We start from the raw sequence: 18,179 nt of genomic DNA on the forward strand, positions 1-18,179 counted from the left end.
GTTAAATGGGGAAAAAAATAATACAAAATTGGAGAAGTCATGTAAGCTTTGCAAAATGTATGTAAAATGAATGTATGTTCTTCTGCTAAACAAAAAAAAAAAAAATCATCCATGTGTGAAAGACATTTGACCTCCTGCCCTCCACGTCCCGGTTCACCGACTCCTACAATCTGTGGTTCCTTCTCAGGATCTGCACCAGCAGCTCGATGCAGGCAGATAATGGACAACCCTGAGGAACACCGCAGTTCACTTCCGTTGCTTTTGTCAGAAAGCCGTTAACCAGAAATCTGCTGCAGAGTCTCGGTACAGCAGTCCCACCATCGCTACCAACCTCCCGGGAAAACCCATTTCCAGCAGCATCTGGAAGAGGTTCTGGTGCGAGACCCGATCGAAAGCTTCCTCGAAGTCTAGATTTAGGACCATCAGCCGATTGTTTCTGTCTCTGGCAAAACAGATGGTGTCTCGGATCAGAACCAGGCTGTCCGTGATCTCCCTCCCCGGCACGGCGCAGGCTGGATCCGGGTGGATTAGATCCCCCAACACTCGGTGCATCCTGGCTGCCAAACATTTACTAAAAAGTTTACCATCCACATTTAAAAGTGTGATGGGCCTCCAGCTTTAAGATCCGTTTTGTGTTTATATAAAAGCGTCACTGATCCTGTTCTGAAACCACAGGGCAGTTTGTCTAGTTTGCTCAAATCAGGAAAAACCACAATTACATCAGGAGCTAAAATGTCCCAAAATGTTAAATGAAATTCTAAGACAGTCCGTCTGAGCCCGGAGATTTTCCTCTTCTAAAACTTTCCAATGACTGTAGAAGCTCTAAAAGGATCAAATCCTGCTCTAAAAAACTACTTTCTTTTATACGTTTGTAAAGAAAATACAAAGTTTCTTTTATATTTTCCTCATTTGCTGTTTTTACTGCATATAATTCACCATAAAACTTTTCGATCACTTTTTTCTTTTGTTCTATGTTTGAAACAATGTTTCTGTTTTCTAATTTTAGATCAGGGATGAAACTTGGATTATTTATTATTTTCATAAAAAAGCATCTTGTGCATTTCTCTCCTTCTATTTCTCTCTCTGCTTCTTAAAATGACTCCCTTACTCTTTATTTCCGCTAAAATGCTCATTTCTTTTTTAACTTCTCTTATTTCTTTTAAATACAAACCTTGTTGATTTAAAATATAATTTCTCTGCAATCTTTTCTGCAGCCCCATCATGCATCTCTGCTCTTTTTCTTTTTCCTGCTTGTTGGAAGAAAGTCTGGGTCCAACCTTTCACCATCTGCTACCACTGTGCTGGTGTGTCATGCAGGTCTTGGAGGGTCTGCCTCTCGCGGTACCGCTCCATGTACTGGCCGACCAGAACCTGATCCTCCAGCAGGGAGCGGTTGAGTTTCCACAGACCTCTCCCGGTCGTCACACCTGAAGGGAGGGAAATCCTGTAAGAAGGAAGGAGGTGATGGGAAAAGAAAGCCGATGACAATCCAGCATCGATCAGGGCGCGATTCCTGATAAGAAATAATCGATACGAGAGGCTTTAGAGCCGTCATTGCTGACCCAGGTGACGCCCTCCTGTCCAGGATGCATGTCTCTAAAACAGTCCACTAATTTACATTCCCAGGAAAGATGGATGAAGGGAACCGGATTCAGATTTAGTTTCCGGGTCATCTGGGTCTGAAGCAGCTTCACATCCGTTCAACCGTTAATTTCCCGTTTTCTTCTCTCTGAATGTTTAATAAACTATTATTAAACCTCCACAGGGTTTCTTTGCCATCATTATCCAGATGAAGTGTCATAAACTCCCTGCATGATCCGATATCTCTCACCATGTCACCATGTATTATTCTGTTATCAACATTTTAATGAAGAAATAATCTAATCTTGATCTGATGAGAATAAGAGAAAAAGGAGTATTTTTATCTTGGGCTGTAAGTTCCTCCATACATCCACCATCACTAGTTCTTTAATCAGACTTTTGATGTTTATTGTTTCTGTCTGAGACTTTGTAATTTTGCCAGATGAGTCCAGAAAATGGGTAAACTTCGGTCCCTGGGCCAAATTTTTTATCCAGCCAGCCGAGCTTTTCCAAATTACAGTGAAAACCCCTGGATGTGTAAAAACCTCATTCATTTCCCTTTCCCCTGCAGTACCCTCGGTTCCCCGATAGATGGCGCACTAGTCTAGACACATTGATCTTTGTTGGAGTGCATTTTTCCAGCTGCCATTTTTCCCCCTTCGGTAAAAATGAGCGGACCAGAGAAAGGAAAAGTGGACGCTGATTGCCGAGTGTTTAAAAAGTGGTGGACAACAAAATTGTTTTACTGATGTCCGATCAACGGTTGTATGTCTGATATGCCAAGAAACGTTTGCAGTTTTTCAAAAAGTACAATCAGCCGTCACTTCGCCACAAAGCATGCTAACTACGCTAGCAAGCAGTCAACACAAGAACGGGCGGCTACTGCTCAGAGGTTGGCAGCTAATTTACAGACTCAGCAACAATCTGCGATTCAAGAGTCAAGTACCAAGGCAAGTTTTCTGCTGGCATTGAAGTTAGCAAAAGCTATAGCAAGCCTTTCTCGAAGGCGAATTTTTGAAAGACTGCATGGTAGAGACAGCAGATCTCTTGTGTCCAGAAAGAAAAGGCAAGTTTGAAAAATTCAGCTTGTCACGCAGGACAGAGACTCGGCGTGTGGAACTGATGATGAAGATTTAGTCAGCAAGTTAAAAAAGGCGGAGTCCTTTAATTTATATTGACTAGCACTGGATGAAAGCAACAACATGAAAGACACTGCTCAGCTCCTAATGTTTATCAGAGGATAATGACAGTTTTGAGATAACAGAGGAGCTTTTAAGCATGGAATCACTGAAGGGGAAAACGCGAGGAGAGACTTATATGAACAGGTGTCTGCTGTCATCCAGAAACGAATCTGCCTTGGAGTAAACTTGCCAGTGTCACCACGGATGGATCGCCAAATTTAACTGGATCGGGTTGCTGAACAGAGTCCAAGATAAAGTGAAAGAAGAACCCTGACCAGGATGTTATTTTTCTTCACTGCATCAAGAATCTCTGTGTAAGTCTGTATAGCAGCTTCATCATGTTGTGGATCCAGTTGAAAAACTTAACTTCATACGAGCAAAGGGACTTAATCACCGCCAGTTCATTACGTTCCTAGAGGAAACCGATGTGGATCACCAGGACTTACTTTACCCACTCTCATGTCCGCTGGTTAAGTTGTGCCAACGAGTGTTGGAGCTCAAAGAGGAGATTCGTTTGTTTTTGGAGCAAATGGGGAAATCCGACAAATTCCCTGAGCTGAGCGATGAGGACTGGCTGAACGTTAAACTGCAGGGGAAAGATCAGTTTGTTCACGACATGTACACAAATGTGAGAGCCTTCAAATCCAAGCTGATTTTATTCTCCTTATGTCAAAAATGTTTCGCTCATTTATCCACACTGGCCACGCAGAAGGCCACACGAAATGTGAGGAAATACTGCAAATCACTGGACGACATGCAGAGAGAATTCTGCCGTCGGTTCACTGAGTTTGAAAAAATTGAAAAGTCACTTCGGCTGGTGTCCTGTCTCCTGTCACAAGACCCCAAAACAGCAACGCATGAGGTGCAATTGGAGCTGATCGATCTCCACTCTGACTCCGTCTCAAAAGAGAAGTTCAGATCTCTTAAACTGAATGACTTTTACGCTTCACTTAACAAAGCCACATTTCCAAACCTGAGGATGGCGCAGAAGATGCTGGGTTTGTTTTGGCTCGACCTACGCGTGATTAACGTTCAGCGTCATGAACATCAACAAAACCCGTCACAGATCCCGGTTAACTGACCAACACCTCAGATCTATTCTGAGAATTGCCACAACGAAACTAACTCCAGACTTTGATGCACTGGCAAAAAAAGGAAGAACAAAACTGTTCCCACTGAAATGATAGTTTCTCTACTGTGTTATGAGAAAAATAGCAACTTTAACATTTACGCACAGCCGCAGTGCAGCAGCTTAACCAACATGAATTCCTCCACCTCGGTTATTCGCTGCTCGGCCTCCTCAACTCTGTTCATCAAGTCTTTCAGGTCTGCAACAATGTCGTCCAGCCGTTTCCCCATCTCTGTTCTAAACTCAGACTTTGTTATGAGTCCTGACTGGTCAGTGTTTGGTTTTGTGGTTCGTCTGAACTTCTTTCAGCTCTGTAAGAATGTCAGCTCCAAAGTTCCCATAGCTTCCTCTGCTGCTAGCTTGTCATCTTCAGAGACCTCCTTCAATAAAACAAAAGTTTTTTAGGCTTTTTCTGGCTGAATTTCTCGTTTTTCTCTTGTTACTCCCTGACATGAAATGTAAATACTAAAAACAATGTTTTATAAGTTATTTGTCAGGGATAACTCGACCGGCCAGGAGCTCGAAATTCATGATGTCGCTCACTTCTCCGCCATCCGGAAGATCCATTATCCCGGATATTTAATGCTGCAATAAACATTGACTGATTATCGTGTCTGGGATGTTTAACGTCGGGCCTGATGTCAAACATTGTCTCCAGAAACCTTTGCATTAAACATCCCAGATACATTAAACAGTCAATAGTATTAAATAATATGGTCAACATTAAATATTGGAGATAAAATTTAAAACTGGGGACAGAGACTAAGCCTCAATCTTCAGGGATAATGTCCTGATATTTAACGTCATCTCTTCTTCTGTCTCACCACAAAGAATTTACTTTTCCCGTTTTTTACTTTTCTGCTTTTATTCATATTATTTTAACAGCCTGAGAAAATTCCTGTAAAAATAACAAAGAAATCAAAGTGGTTATTTGCCTCCCAGGAGATGAAGGGAACCGGATTCAGATGTAGTTTCCGGGTCATCTGGGTCTGAAGCAGCTTCACATCCGTTCAGCTGTTAATTCCCTGTTTTCTTCTCTCTGAATGTCGCGGCGTCTCTTCCGGCCTCCATCGGCTCAGTGTGACGGAGCGACTCAGACTGAATCAGGTTCATTGATTCTATCAGCCTTTACTTGTAACGTCAAAAATGCTTTTAAGATGACAAAAAAACACATTGATTTAATGTATTACCTGAATTTTATTTTAAAAGTTATGCATATTATTAACAGTTATATACAATAGTGTGTGAAGGACATTGTATAAAGAACAAGTTACTTTCTACCAAAAATCTATTTTTCTACAAAACAAAATGATGTTTCTTAGTTTACAAGTTGCAACATTTTGACTTTTGAATCTCAAAATTTCCAAAACTTAAACATTTTTGACTCTTCCACTCTCACAATAAATATATCTAAAACATTTCAAACTTATGTGTGAAGTTGAATCTTTCAATGACTTTTTAAAAAAGTACTTTAATACAAATACAAACTCCTGCGCCTTTTGTGAGTCAAACATTAAAACATAACTTTAATTCCAGTTTAATAAATGTTACATGGAAATATTTTGAAAACTGGATCTTGTGTAACAAAATCAATTCCACTTAAGTTTTGCTATAATAAATTTAGTCAAATTATGGTAATTTAATCCTGGCTACAGTTTTTTTAAATCCACATTTTATTTTTAAACATGTTTGACACTTTTTAAAATCTTGCACTAAGAAAATGTTTAAACTTGTTTTATACATAAAACTGTAACCACTGTTACTTTTTAAAAACCAGAACTACTTATAAGCATAAAATATAACAGTTAAACATCAGAGACCTGATAAGATGTGAAACAGCTCCACCTGGTGGAGATGTGTGGTAACAACAATCAGATTTCTGGAGGCTTGATATGAAGCAGAAGATAAAAGTAGCAGCTAATTAAATCACTTTGATATCTGAAACACAAAGGTGCAACAATAATGTAAAAAATAAAAAAGTAATAAAAAAAGGAACCAGGAATAATTTTTCAAAGGATTCAGAGCAAATCGATCAGCATCACCAGCTGAAACTGACTTAATAGAAGAAATTACTGAAGCAACAGATAAACCTGCCCTAACTCCTGCACCTGTTCTCATTGATAAAACTGACTGATGACAGACAGGTAAAAAAACCATATGACCACCAACGTGACTCAAGACTTATCTAAACCCTACATATTTATACTGTGAAACACCCACTTCCCAAACTGAAATCAATTAACTACTTTAGTGAATTATTAACCAAAAAACTTATTTAGAAAACAAAATCAACATTATAATTATAAATCAACTAGAAAAACAAAAAATACACTAAATAATCTACATTCTAAACTTTAACTAAAAAACAGAAAAGCTCCAACACTGCAACAAGATTCAGTTTCTGCTGCTTCACAAACATCATGTAGAGTTTATCATTGTTCTGAAACCTTTATGGTAACAAACTGGATGATAATCTGGATTATGAAGCTCTGATGAACCAAAGTGTTTGGAACTGAACTGAACAGAAAGTCTCTAGACCAGATTAAAATCTGCTGGGATTAACCATGGACAACATGGACTTGGATTATTATCACAGGATTTTCTGGTATTTACTGGATCATAAAAGTGATGATAGAAAGTATAAACACAGCATTGATCAGGGGAATAGTCAAAGCAACACTAATAAACACTTAGCAGGAAGTGAAAAGGTCATTTCAGATTCATTCAGTAGTTCAGTTTTATCACTCAGCAGCTAAAAATAGACGCATTAATTAAACATGTTGACATTAATTTCTGCTGTCATGGAATCAATAGTTGGAAAGTCAGAGATGAAGAGTCTCCAGATGATCAGATCATCTCCAGTTTCCTCTTTAAAACTCACAGTTTCAATCTGATCAATAAGTTTTGATTTGGATCATCAGAGCTGCTGCTTGATCCATGAGATCTTCATCGGTTCCAACTTTAAGGTTTATTAGTGTTGAAATATGGAAACATCTTGTGAGTGAAGGTGTGTGTGAAGGTGTGTATGTGTGTGTTAGTATCCAAATCAGAGAAGGACAGCTTTCCTCTGTCCCAGTCCAGATTCACTCTGATCCTCTGGAGATTCTTCTGGACTGAGAGACGAGTGGAAGGAGCTGGTGGATAAAATGCTGAATATTCACCATAATAGAAACATATATACAACCATCCAGACTTTATGATTCCCTTCCTCTGAACAGATTCTTCTAACACACCGAGTCCCCAGTATGAACTGTCTCCAACATCAACATCCCAGCTGTGGTTCCCTGAGTTAAAACCATCAGAACTCAGAACAGACCAGTATCTATCAAATCTCTCTGGATTATCAGGAAGCTGCTGTTTCTCTCCTGCAGTCAAACTGGTCAGATCTTCAGACAGATGGAGTCCTGACCAAGCCGTGTTTGGGTCCAGAACCAGAGGAGTGTAGGTCACCATGGTCTCCATGTTGCTCCAGATGTTGAAGGCCAGGTTGCCCAGATGTTTGGCCTGGTCTATCAGAGCTCCTGAGGGCAGCTGTGGATCCTCCAGCAGGGGGCAGCGCTGGACTCTTTCCACTGCAGCCTTGTAGTTGTGCAGGAATGAGACGTCTTCAGCTCTCAGCTCCTCCTCTGTGGCTCTGACTGTGTCTGAAAGAGCTGCTATCTCTCTGCTCAGAGCCTCCATCTTCTCCTTCATCATCCCTCTCTTCTGCTCCTCTTCCTCCCTCAGTGCAGCCAGCCTGGCCTCCTCTTCCTCTGCTAGAAACTGATGAAGCTGCTTAAACTGCTCCCTAATCTGCCTCTCTGTGTGTCGGGCCTGGACCTTCAGGTGTTCTGCTGTCTGATCAAACTCCTCCTGAACTTTCTTCCTGAGCTCCAGCTTCTTCTTTAAAGGCTCCAGAGTTTCCTGAAGCTTCTTCTTGTGTTGCTGAGCAGCTTCATCAATGGGTCTGAATCTGTGCTTGGTGTGTTTTTCTGAATCTCTGCAGACGAGACACACTGGCTGCTGATGGTCCAGACAGAAGAGTTTGAGTTTCTCAGAGTGCAGACTGCAGAGATCCTCTGAAGCTCTCTGCTCTCTCTGCTGTAAGAAAGTCTCAATCAGATTCTTCAGAGCCAGATTTAAAGGTGGTTCATATTTAGAAGATCTCCTTTTACAACTGGACACTCTCTTCCTGGTTTCTCTCCCCAGTATTTCTGCAGACACTCCTTACAGAAGCTGTGGCTGCATGACAGAAGAACCGGATCCTTAAATATCTCCAGACAGACCGGACAGCAGAGATCATCGTCTGATCTGGAAGCCATTTTGTCTCAGAGTGAAGCTGAAACCACAGCAGACAGAACGTCAAACCAGGAAGTCAGTTTCTCTCCTGTAGAAACTTTCTGAACTTACTTTCACTTTGATCTGCTTGTTGTTCCTCCTGCAGCAGTCTGTGTTCCAGTGTCTAGTTGCTCAGTTCTCTCTCTGTTCTCCTTGTTCAGTTTGATTTCAGTCGGAGACGAAGGCAGGTGTCAGAGTTCATCCTCAGGGTGTTTACTCAATCAGTTTTTCTCTCAACTGTTTCCTGCTCATTTTTTCCAAGACTTCCTGTTGGAATTCCAGTCTGGAGGCAGAGATGTGCGCCCTCTGGAGGATTTTCTGTACATCTGCAGTTTCAGAAAAACAACAATACTGGTGATGATGGTAGTTTTTGGTGTTGAGTGAAATTCTCCTGGTAAAAAAAAAAAAAAGTTTTTTGAATGAACTAATTAATAAACACATTCACAGTAAAGCTTTTAGTTCTTCATCAATAATAAAAACCTCACTGTACTTCTGGATATTAATGTTCAATATCAGTTTCCTTGCTGATCAATACTGAATAAAATTGATGCTGTATTCAGATTCAACAGCTGCGATTCAAATCTTGGATCCCTTAAAATAATTCATCAATCTAATGTATTCATGTTAAACTCAGAAGTACATTGAGGCGTCATTATCCAGGATATTTTTATCGTTTTAATAGTTTTCCAAGAACACAGACACACAGTGAACAGTTTGACTCCCTCTAACTAAAGTTACAGAGCCACTAATGTGACGAGAAGCAGTTGATACAAAACAAAAAAGAAAAGGTCATTACTTTAACTATACAGTTGGTGTCAGGCTCCGATGAATGATCCATTTCTTCCAGCATCTGTTGTATTTATAAGTGGCAAGTCTTAATGAAAAGGTCAGTCTCTCTCATTCTGTGAATTTCCTCAATTATGTCCTTCCAGTCCGAACATGATGGTGGTTCCACATCAAGCCACCTGCGAGTTACAGCTTTCTTTGCAGCTGCTAATAGCATCAACAGGTGATTTCTATCAGACGTCTTCAGTTCCTGGGTAAATTACCAGGAAAACCACAGGAAACCCACAGCGTCAATTTAAACCCATTTTAATAAGGATTTCTTTCATGACTTCTGACCAGTAGGGGGCGATCTTAATACATTCCCAGAAACATGAAAATGTCCTGCAGACACATTCCCACAGTTCCTCCAGCATTTTGCCTTTTCAGCGTCGTTACAATGTTTGCTTTTAATATCAGGTGCAACAAAAACTCATCATGAATTTCCAGGAAAATTCCTTCCAGGCTGGAACTTGAGGTGTGAATCACAGAATTGCATATATTTAACCAAACATCATCAGTTATCCATATTTTGGCTTCTTTTTCCCATTTAACCTGAAGATATGTTGTTACATTTCCTCTCTGCTTGTAGACATGAGTATAGTTTGGATATTGTGTTTTGGGAAGTTTTCTGTTGCTTGAGTCTAAAAGGATTTTAAGTCTCATCCTCCTGCACAAGTTTATACTTTTATTGTAGTGATGCTTTAGTGAAGATATCTAAAAATGTCACATTTTTCCAGGTCGTAGTGATCTTGAAGTGGTTTAAAACTTTTTAATTCTCTATTGCTTGTAAGCTTCCAGTAACTTGTGAAGCCTTTTTGTGACCACTGTGTAAAAATCTCTTATTCATTCTTGCAGAGAAAAATCTCTATCATAATCAGGCCATCTTAAAATTCCAGCTCTTCTTTCAATCTTTACTTGCTTTAATATTTTCTGCCATGTGTCCAACGGCACTTTTAGCCATAATGGAATGAGGTCAGAATGTTTTTTAATAAGGGATTGACGTCCATCTCAAATGTGAGATTATTCTGTCCCATTGGAGGAATTGTTTGTCAGGTATCTTTATAGGCAGAGCCTGAAAAAGATAAAGGATCTTTGGTCAAAGGTTCATCTTTATTATATCTATTCCATGATGTAAGTTAATGTGTAACAAAGACCAAGGCTGTAGATCCGCCTTCATCTCTGTTGTCAGTGGGATGTAATTGCATTCAAACAGGTTGCATAACTCTACAGGGACTTTAACTCCCAGATATTTATAGATTTATTGAGCCACTTGAACCGGGACATTTTCTGAATTCTTGGTGACGGTTGATAGTTAAATGAGAGAACTTGTGTTTTCTGTAAATGTGATTTATACCCTGAGTAAGTGCCGAATGTCTTGACCTTCCTATGGTGTTAGGGTCCATATGGACCCGTTTTGAGTTTTGACATGCATAAAAATACTTCATACATTTGTTTTTGCCTTGAAACTTTTTGACTTTGTAAGGGACTACCATTTAAACAAAATAAAATCAGTTTTTTTTTTGTTTTTTTACTAAATTATAAAGTGCTCTGGTGGAAAAAAAAGACTTTTGTGGTGTTCGGGTCATTTTAGACCCGGTTAAAATTTTTGATTATAAAACAATACAAAATGCCAAAAATGAAATCATAAACACACAATCAACCAACAGCCTCTTCCTCCAACCACTTGAGCTTCATTTAGGGGCTTTTCTCTTTGCCTTTTTGGAGAACAAACAAAGGGAGACGTGTCCAGGCATGTCAAGCCATTTGAGTGTAGAGGTGGTGACTTGCAGAGAACACATCTCCAATTCACAGGATGCAACAATGAGGAGAAGATTCACTGTAAATGAAGCTTTGGATCACATCTTTGCTGCAAATGAGGCAGAGGACACACAGGATTTTAGCGATGGAGATGAGCAGGCCTCTGAGGACGAAGATGATGTGGAGTACCAATTGGAAGAAACGGATGTGAGGCCAAATTGGCCCACAGTCCGTCTTCAGCACAAGGGGGAGCAAACAACTCGAAAAACCCAAACAGCGTTGCGGTCAGGTGAAAGGTATTTTAATCAAAAGAGTCACAAGTAGTGGCACAATAAAAACTGTTCTTTATAAAATCCAATGTTCCATAAAAAAGTCACCCGTTGAAGGCCACAGGTTGGGCTCCGCTTATTTTCTTGTTCGTGGCGGTGATCTATGTGTAGCGCGCACTACAGCCGGCCGCACAGCGCTCCACCACCGCTCCACTCCTCGGCGTGCCACGCCCCCTTACGTTTCGGTCCAACTAGAAGGAAAGAACAGGAAAGCGCCAGCATCCCCGCACCAGAACTCCGTCGGAAGACGTGCTTTTGCCAGCACTCTGCAGGATCAGCTCGACCAGAAAGGAACTTTACTTACAGGCGCGGGCAGAGGTTACCCTCTGCCCTGATCCTCTGTACTGGGCCGTCTGTCCAACTCTCGATCGCTTGTGCCGGATGAGCGGCTCCGTCTGCTCCCCACAGCGTGTCAGTTCCCGTGGCTGCAGAACCAGTTCTCTCTCTTCTTCTTTCTTCTTCTTCTTCTTCTTCTTCTTCTTCTTCTTCTTCTTCTTCTTCTTCTTCTTCTTCTTCTTCTTCTTCTTGTTGTGTTTATTGGCGGTTGGCAACAAACTTAGAGTAGCATTACCGCCACTTACTGGTATGGAGTGTGGCTCGTGTTGGTCTAACGCTCTCTCTGTATATATATACCTATATATATTCATACATACACCTACACAAAAAAAAAAAGAAAAAACATATTTATATTTATACCTACACATACATACTTACATCCATATTATATTCTACTCATCATTATCATCCATACATTAACTCTTATGTCTACTCTATCAAATTCTACTGAATATCTTAGTTTTCTTTAAAAATCAAATAACTATTTGTATATGTTTGCTCTCAAAACTCTTCCTCAAAATATCTATTAAATTAAATTTTTCCTTAATACTTTCAAACTCTTTTTTCATATATCTCCTCTCTCTTTCATATTTATCACATTCTAGAATAACATGTTCTACTGTTTCCCATTCTCCACAATACTCACATTTACCAGTTTCATGCTTTTGAATTCTAAAAAGTGAGTAGTTAAGTCCTGTATGCCCAAATCTTATCCTTGTTATCACTCTTTCCTCTTTTCTATTTCTTCTTCCCTTTCTTCTTTCTCCTACCATCTTCTGAATCTTATAAACCATCTTCCTGTTATTTCTTCATCCCACCTTTCCTGCCACTTTTCCCTCAGTTTTTCCTTAACTATACTCTTTCCTTCAGCTTTACTTGTTTTAACTTTAATGCTAATTGGATTTTGAATTGCCCCTTTTGCTAATTTATCTGCCCTCTCATTTCCTTCTATTCCAATATGTGCTGGAACCCAAACAAAATTAACTATCACCCCCATATTTTTTTATTCTATATAATGTGTGAAATATTTCTAATAAAATGTCCATTCTACTATCCGATTGCTTGTTTTTAATACTTAATAATGCAGATCTTGAATCTGAACAGATTATTGTTTTTAATGGTTTTATCTCTTCTACCCATTGTAAAGATATTAATATTGCCATCATTTCTCCTGTGTTCACTGATAATCCGTCTGTAATTCGTTTTCCTATTCTTATATTGAATTCTGGTACTACAAACGCTATACCTACTTTTCCAGTTATTTTTGATGCATCTGTATAGATTTGAATATACTGATAGTAATTGTTTAAAAGTACCTGCACTGAACTACTATCAATGATGAAAGATTTATCCTGTTTTTATCCATTATTGTCATATCTACTGTTGCTTCTGGTAGAATCCATGGTGGTTTTACTGATGTTGGTGTTTTATGACTAATTTCCAGACTACTCATGTTAAATTCTTTTATTTTGTTTTCAATTGTCCATCCAAGACTCCCCATTTCTTTTGTTTCTTTTTCCCAACATGGTTTTAAAATTTCCCTAGCCGGATGATTAATATTATTGCTTTGCAAATTTAACCAATAATTTAATTCCAACCTTAATCTTCTTAAATCTAACGGCATTTCTCCCATCTCTACTTCCATTGCTGCTCTTGCTGTGGTTTTAAATGCTCCAGAACATAATCTTAATCTTAATTGATGTTGTATTACATCTAATTTAACCAAATGTACTTTCGCTGCTGAACCGTAAACAATACAACCAAAATCTATGTTAGCTCTTATCATACCTGTATAAAACTGTCTCAAAGATTGCCTATCTGCTCCCCAGTCACTGCCAGCCAAGCATCTCAAAATATTTAAGATTTTCTTACTTTTATCGACAACTTTCTGAATATGTACATTCCATTTTAGTTTATCATCAAACCATACTCCTAAAAATTTTATACACTTTACTTGCTCTAATTCTTGACTATATATTTTAATTTTACTTCCCTGTTTATTTTTTTCCTAGTAAATACCATTACTTTTGTTTTTTCAACTGAAAACTTAAATCCCCATTGCCATGCCCATCTCTCTAGCTCATTAATAACATCTTGTAATTTTTTAACAATAAAACCTAAATTTTTCCCTCTTTTCCAAACCGCTCCATCATCCGCAAAGAGTGAACATCCCATTTCTTTATCAATACCTTTAAAAATATCATTTATCATAACAGAGAACAATAAGGGACTTATTACTCCCCTGTGGTGTTCCATTTTCTACTCTATATACTCCTGATGTTACTTCACCGATTCTAACTTGAATTTTCCTATTTAGTAAAAAGTCTTTAATCCATTGATATATCTTTCCTTTAATGCCCAACCTATATAATTTAATTAATAATCCCTCTACCCACATCATATCATACGCTTTTTCTATATCAAAAAATATTGCCACCACATTTTCTTTATTTACTTGTTTCTAATTTCATGCTCTAGACATATTGTTGGATCATTAGTTCTCCTCCCTTTTCGAAATCCACTTTGATAATTTACTATATACCCCTTACTATTTAAATAATACTAGTCTATTGTTAATCATTTCTTCCATTATTTTACATAAGTTTGATGTTAAAGCTATTGGCCTATAATTTTCTGGTTTTGATTGATCTTTCCCTGGTTTAGCTATTGGTACTATAATTGATTCTTTCCATTCCATTGGTAATTTCCCCTCCTCCCAAGTTTTATTATATAATTTCAATATTATCTCTTTAGATTTTTCACTGAGCTGACTTATCATTCTATACCATATTTTATCTTTACCTGTAAAGAGTTCAATTCAGCTTTTGTAAATTCAACATTTAACAAGTTATTTGCTTCTTCTTCATTCTGCAACACATCTTTATATTTGAGTTTTGTATTTTCTCTTCCTTTTCTTCCCTCCTCACTAATATTATCTGAACTGTGGATTTTACTGAATGTTCTTGCCAATATTTCTGCTTTATCTTCATCTTTAATTATATTTATATTATCTACTTTTAATATAGGATATTCAAATTCTCTTTTAATGCCATTCATTCTTCTAATCATTCTCCAATTTTTTTCTATTTTTGTTTCCTTCCCTATTGTGCTACAAATTTTTTTCCAATATTCTCTTTTGCATTCTTAATTATTCTCCTTACTATTTGCTTGCTTTCTTTTATAATCAATTAAATTCTCATATTTGAATTACCTCTTAATACCTTAAATGCTTTGTTTCTTACTTTTATTGCTTCTTTACATTCATTTGTCCACCATGGTGCTATTTTATTATAATTTTTACACCCTATTTTCTTCATAGATTTATCTGCTGCTTCCAAGATTATCTCACAATTTTTTAAATTTATTTCATCTATATTTATTTCCATATCCACTTTTTCTAATTTTATTTGACTTAAAAATCTGAATTTAATCCAATCTGCTTTATTAAAATCCCATTTTTATTGACCTTTATATTTTTATTATTTATATTTAATCCTACTTTTATTGTAATGGGATAATGATCACTACCTATTGTTGTATTTTTATCAATGATCCATTCACAAATACTCGCTAAACCATTTGAAACTATTGTTAAATCAATAACTGATTCCATTCCTGTTCTTACATTAAGTCTAGTCCCATCATTAATACATACAAGATTTTTACTTTCTATTATTCTTCTATTATTTTCCATTTCTATCGTTACATTTACCCCATAATGTACTATTAGCATTAAAATCCCCACACCAAATTACTTTTCCTTCCAAATATTCAGTTAATTCATCCATTATTTCAATTGATAATAATTTACATGGATTATAAAAATTTATTATTTTAACTTTACCACCTTGTTCCCAAATTTCAATTATTATATATTCAAGTTCTTTCCCTAAAACCTGATATTGTATCCCTTTTTTTACAAATATTCCACATCCACCTCCTCCTCCCTCCTGTCTATCTCTTCTTACACTACCATATCCGTTAATCACAAAATCTAACGTTGCTTTTAGCCATGTTTCCTGAACACAAATCATTTCTGGTTTTTCCTCAAGACTATCAATATATCCTTTAAGTTCCTGTCCGTTAGCAATCAAAACTTCTTGCATTCCATTGTAATATTAACATGAATTATTCCACCAGATGTTCCTGGCTTCCCGTCTACCTCCAATTTTTTCTTTATGTTCTCCCATGATCCCTCTTTAAACCCCAGAAACTTTTCCGCTCCCCTCACTATAATTTTAATCTTCTCCGTTTTATTCTTGGCTTGGTCAGTGCAGTTGATAACATCTGCCATGAATAATATTAGTTTTTCTACTGATATCACAACCTTTTCCTCTGACTGTATCTCACTTTGCAGTGAAAATTGACTCGTTTTTTCAATCTCTCTTATTTTCTGTTCTTTCACATTTTTAACTGCCTCTGCATAGCTTATATTTTTAGTCATTTTAATCTGTGTGACTTCTTTTGCTTTCTTCCTGACTTCACATCCTCCATATGTAACTCTATGATTCCCTCCACAGTTACAACATTTTTCTTGTACTTCTTCTTTACATTCTTCTAATTTGTGATCTTCTCCACATTTTGGACATCTCTGCTTTCCTTTGCAAACTGCTGCTATGTGTCCATATCTTTGACATTTAAAGCAACGAAGCGGTGGAGGGATATAAGGCCTGACCTGAAAACTGAGATAACCTATTTTGATGTTTAGTGGTAATTCTTTCTCTTCGAATTCCATGAGTATTGACAGACTCCCCACTCTCTCCCCGTTTATTGTTTTGGACAATCTCTTTAAGTTATTCACTTTTGCACCAACTACACTTTTCTTGATTTTTATCAGATCTTCATCTAGAGGGATCCCATAAATCACTCCTCTAGTTTTTTTTTTTTCTCCAATGATTCTTTTCTCCAACACATTCTTTTTACAAATATTCTCCACGTTTAGAGCCTTGTTCTTTTGTTCTTCGTTTTTACAAACCACCAACAGATTCCCATCTCTCAACATTTTTACATTTCAACATCTCCAATTTTCTTTTTTTTCTCTTGACACCACAATGGGGCTGATGTTATCTTGTCCTTCCTCATTTTTAAGTTTTAATATTATTTTAATTTCCTCCCGCACAACTTTCCTCCTAACTATCCTTTCTTCCTCTGAGCTACTTTCTTCAGTTCTCGTTTACTTCCTTGACTTTCACCAATTTCTTTTCTTTCATTGTTGGAGAAATTGTGATATTATTAATCAATTATTTGTTATTCTCATTGATCTTTATAATGTATCTTTAATTGATGCTTTCCTTAAAGTTAATCTCATTATAGAATTAAGAATGTTTCTGTATTGTTGATTTACTCTGATTCTTTTCTCAGAAGGCCTCACTGACAGAGAGCAGAAACAAAATCTTCCTGCAGGTTTACCTCTTGGTGAAGAGCTCTGCTTCCGTTTGAGTTGCTGGCCTCCAATAAACCATCATTGCTAAGATCACTACATATTTTATTAATCTTTGTGCCTGGAAGGACATTATCTAGTACAGAATGATTGTGTGTTAGTTAGTGAATAACATTTGACGCTGTAGCTGTTTGCCCCCTCCCTTTAGAGCTACAGCGTCCTTGTGATTAGGGATCCTAGAAACAATAAAATAGAGGAGCAGACAAAATGTGCTTCAGAGCGGTAGGAGATTGTAACTGAAGCACATCTCTGTCCGTTCTCCTCGCGAGTGAAAAAGAATCTAACTCTTTTGTCTTTTCTGTCTTTGTTAATGTATGTTTAACAGGTGTTAACCCTAACATTTTGGTCCTTCGAGCCGGAGGTCATATACTGGAAAGATTCCGGCAGGTGTGGCGGACCCCAGTAAGACCGTGCGCACGGCAAGAGAACCTGTTAAAGGACTGGGCTCGGCCTGCCTGCTGGGATCTGAAGGTTGACGACACTCCAGGGAAAGACAAGAGAGGGTGAGTGATTCTTCTTTAAAAAGTGGCGAATGACGTTTTAGAGAGTAAGTCATTCTTCTGTGTGAGAGAAGAGTGACTTCTTCTTTGACTGAAGGTTGTTGCGCGCACAAGTGAAAACCCTGTCAATTCTAGACTCTAACAGGTAAAAGTAATGCACAAAATCCGTGGATAGGCTAACGGAGCCTGGTGCTTCAAGGCTGGAGGCCTTGTCCTGTTCTGGGGAACCAACAATTGTACTATTGTGGGCAATGATAGCAGCCCAACTAATACTAGAAATGTTCTGGGTAATAGCAGCTCAAATAACTAATACCAGCACTGTTCTGGGTAATAACAGCAACTCAAATAACAATTGTACTATTGTGGGTAGTAACAGTAGCCCAACAAAATACCTGCACTGTTTTTGGGCAGTACAGCAGCCAATTACTGATTGTACTATTGTGAGCAGTAACAGTAGCTCAACTAGTACATGCAGGCTAAACGGATTGCGGAGTCCGGCGAAAACAGGCACTTAAGTTCCGTATCAGTATGTAAGAGATAAAAAATAAAAAATAAAAGACAAAAAAAATAAATAAAATAAACTAGAAAATAAGGGTTGGTAAACCTTACCTCGCTGGAGGTCTTGTAAAAACCCTACTGGGACGAGGACTTGCAACCTCACCTGGTTCGGGGTTTTGCAACCTCACGTGGTTTGAGATCTTACGAACCCCACCTGTTGTGGGAACGGGCCCGACAAATACCCGTGGTTAAACGGACGGCGATAACAGGCGCTTCAAATCCGTG

General features: G+C 38.0%; 1 pseudogene; it reads right to left on the minus strand.

Moving 5' to 3' along the window:
• Positions 1 to 6,271: 6,271 nt before the first annotated feature.
• LOC129353029 (nuclear factor 7, ovary-like) lies at positions 6,272 to 8,433 on the minus strand (annotated as a pseudogene).
• Between the last annotated feature and the right edge of the window lie 9,746 nt (positions 8,434 to 18,179).

The sequence above is a fragment of the Poeciliopsis prolifica genome, unplaced genomic scaffold (genome assembly GCF_027474105.1).
Source record: "Poeciliopsis prolifica strain line A6 unplaced genomic scaffold, Auburn_PproV2 SCAFFOLD083, whole genome shotgun sequence".
NCBI classification, from domain to species: Eukaryota; Metazoa; Chordata; class Actinopteri; order Cyprinodontiformes; family Poeciliidae; genus Poeciliopsis; species Poeciliopsis prolifica.